The sequence below is a fragment of the Sinocyclocheilus anshuiensis genome, unplaced genomic scaffold, assembly GCF_001515605.1.
Source record: "Sinocyclocheilus anshuiensis isolate Anshui unplaced genomic scaffold, SAMN03320099.WGS_v1.1 scaffold2476, whole genome shotgun sequence".
NCBI classification, from domain to species: domain Eukaryota; kingdom Metazoa; phylum Chordata; class Actinopteri; order Cypriniformes; family Cyprinidae; genus Sinocyclocheilus; species Sinocyclocheilus anshuiensis.
The window spans coordinates 73490-77082 of NW_015546224.1; the positions used below are offsets into that span (position 1 = coordinate 73490).

The 3593-nt window shown below is 38.6% G+C and overlaps 1 pseudogene; it reads right to left on the reverse strand.

The window, feature by feature from the left end:
* Positions 1–3506, reverse strand: part of LOC107701449 (NACHT, LRR and PYD domains-containing protein 12-like) — a 29677-nt pseudogene extending 26171 nt beyond the window's left edge.
* Positions 3507–3593: the final 87 nt, after the last annotated feature.

The following is a 3593-nucleotide window of genomic DNA, read 5'->3' on the forward strand; positions in this document are numbered from 1 at the left end:
ACACACACACACACACACACACACAGTCAGATCATCTACAGACACACAGTCAGATCATACACACATCAACATTGTGACCAGCTCTTACATGTTCTTAAATACCTCAGTATCTGCAGCTGACAGTTTGGACTCTTCAGTCCATCAGAAATAAACTTTACTCCAAAATTCTGCAGGTCATTGTTACTCAGATCCAGCTCTCTCAGGACACAGTTTGTGGATTGTAGAGCTGAAGACACAATTTCACAATGCTGATCTGAGATACTGCAGCCAGAAAATCTAGAAGAGATTATACAAAATTTAAGAAACAATAAAACAATAAAGACATGCACAGAGGGTTGCCAGTTTTCGGTCCTCAGGGAACGGAGGATGACATGATCTAAACACTGAATCGCAATAAGATGAGCTCCTGAGAGTGAGATAATCTGATTATTTTATCATGCAGATTGATTCATATCTGAAATCAGATGAGCTCCTGACTGTTTATTCAGCTAATGAATATTTAAAATTTTGCAAAATGTAGCAAAGTTTTCTGAAGGTATAAAAGGTATACAAGTTTTGGAAGACTCTCCATATAGTGTCGAAGATTTTTATTAATCAAAATATGAATTAATCACGTATAAACAAGGCGAATATAACCATTTATATATCCAGTTATTCTTCCATTATAATCATATATGCCTGTGTGTAAAATGCCTACGTGGCTAAACTGTACAGACCCTCAGATTAGAAACATCTGGAAAAATACAAATGGGGCTTCTTTCTTTATCATAACAAGACATAGGGGCCCCTTCTCTCTAGGGAGAAATTGAATTGTATGCACAAAGGAACCATTCTATGTATGGAAAACGCCTTAAAAGAAAACTGTATAAAGAGAAGGCAAAATAACCATTCTGGAGATTTTCTCTGCAGAGAACTTCTCGGCTTTGTTCAGTTTGAAATAAAGTCTAACTTCTGGAAACAAAACCCCAAGACTGAGTGTGATCCCTCAGAGCAGCGGCTGACGACACTACAATAGCTGTGCATTTATTGCAGTTTTATTTTATTGCAGAGCTGGATCTATATATATAATAAAATCATTACTGCTAAATTGTTAATTTGATAACTATTTGTAGTTTCCCATTATTTGGTGCATCAGTTGCATTAGTTTGAGTCAATGGTGTTCACAGGCACAGTAATTTGCTTTGCTTTATTAACTTTAATCAACATCACAGTCATTGCAGATCAAATGAGACCTGTTGAATAAATGCTTGATATGTAGTTTAAGCTTTACAGTAAGAGACAGAGATTAATTCACCGAGTCACGTATGTGGAAATGGAATCCTTGAATGAGTGAATTTTGGGAATAAAACAGTTGAATTTAATTCTCTGTCAGCTGCTTCAGCTCTTTTAAATGCTTGTTTAAAAGTCCCTAAATTATATTAACATTTACTATTTATCTCACTATTAATCATCATCTATGAACTTGCAGCTCTGTGGAAATGAATTTATTATGTCTGTGAGTGATTGCATTAATGTTTAAAAATATAGGTTTTGCATGAGTGCATAGAAATTAATTGGGCAAAATACACATTATTACACAGAATAAACATGTTTAAAAACATGGGTTGCAATGAGGGCACTGTTGAGATGTGTGTCATTTGCTGCAGATTCACTGTAAAAGACTAAAAATAGCACTGTTATTACATAATAACCTATTCTAGACCACAACCAAAACATTAAAGGGTTTATTTATTAAGCTACTTGGATGATATATAAATCACAGGTTTAGTGAATCAAGTTCTTAACAGAAGTAGGAATGTCTGCAGGTATAATGAAAGCAACCACTCAGAAACCACCTAACCTGCAAGCTACTTTACATTTAAGAAAAGACCTTGTCAATTAGCCAACATGAAGATTAAAAAAAAAAAAACTCAGTCTAGTTAAGATTACTTGGAGAATCCGCGCGCCACAAATATTTTCACAGCGGGACGCAAGTCAAAATAAAGGATCAGAAGCGTTGTGGAAAATAATTTTGTATATAATAATGGAAAACAATCCATTTGTTCGTAAGAGTCAGCTCTTAATGACATCTTTTTTTTTGTCATCACGTTAAATCGCAGCTGCTGAAATTCTGTAAAAACGTGCTCGGGCACGGTTCAGATACCCTAGTGTGAGTACACCCATAATGAACGAGTTTCACATGTGACTGGGTTGTGTTTACCGTGGCACTAACAGGCGTTTTGCTCGACTTTCTACTGTATTAAAAAGGCATGTTGTGACTCCTTTAAGATTATGGCCTGTTATTCAGGAGAAAATCTCTCATTCAGGAGCATTTATTTTAAAAGTGTCAGATTCATTATTAAATATGATAGTTTAGTTAATGATGAAACACTCACCGATCTTTTCTGCAGTTGATCACAGCTGGTATCAGTCTTCTTCTCCCCTCAGCTGATGTGTTGTATTTCTTGAGCTCAAACTCATCCAGCGGCTCCTCTGACATCTGAAGCATGTAGGAGATTGTTGAGCAGTGAGCAGGAGAGAGTTTCTTCTCTGAGTGTTTGTCTGATTTCACAAACTCCTGAATCTCTCTGGACAGAGTCTGATCTTTCACTTCCAGCAGACAGAGCGACAGATTGATGGATTCACCAGCTGAGAGATCACGACGTTCATCTTTGATCTTCTCTTTAATGTACTGTGTGGTTTCTCTGATGGTCTCTGAGCTGTTCTCTGTGTGTGTCAGTAGATCCTGTAAGAGTCTCTGATTGGACTCCAGTGAGACGCCCAGCAGGAACTGCAGGAACAGATCCAGACGTCCATTTTTACTCTCAAGGTCTCTGATTGGACTCCAGTGAGACGCCCAGCAGGAACTGCAGGAACAGATCCAGACGTCCATTTTTACTCTCAAGGGCTTTAAATACTGCTGAGTTTAGTAGATAATACAGAGAGTCTTTATCAAAACTGTAAGATCTGAATTCATGCAGAAAAAACTGCTGTGGCTCCATATTCTTTGTTAAATAGCAGTAAAACAGATAGAAAGCAGCGAGAAACTCCTGAACGCTCAGATGAATGAAGCTGTAGACTTTCCTCTGATGAATCACAGATTCCTGCTTAAAGGTCTCAGTGCAAATCCCAGAATACACTGAGGCGTCAGTGACATCTATGCCGCTCTCAATCAGGTCCTCCTCATAGAACATCACATTGCCCTTCTTCAGCTGTTTGAAAGCCACTTTAGCAAGTTTCACAATCACTTCTCTGTTGGACTGCAGGAGTTTCTCTGGATCTCTCTCTTCATACTTCTGCTTCCTCATATTGATCTGAATGAGCAGGAAGTGGATCTACATCTCAGTCAGAGTTTGAGGGATTTCTGCACTCAGATCTTCTTCCAGGAGCTTCTCAAGCACAGTGGATGAGATCCAGCAGAAGACGGGGATGTGGCACATGATGTGGAGGCTTCTTGCTCTTCTGATGTGTGAGATGATTCTGCTGGCTTGATGCTGCTCACTGATTCTCTTCCTGAAATATTCCTCCTTCTGAGGCTCACTGAATCCCTGAATTTCTGTCAGGCGGTGGATGTATTTGGAGGGGATCTGATTGGCTGTTGCTGGTCTGGAGGT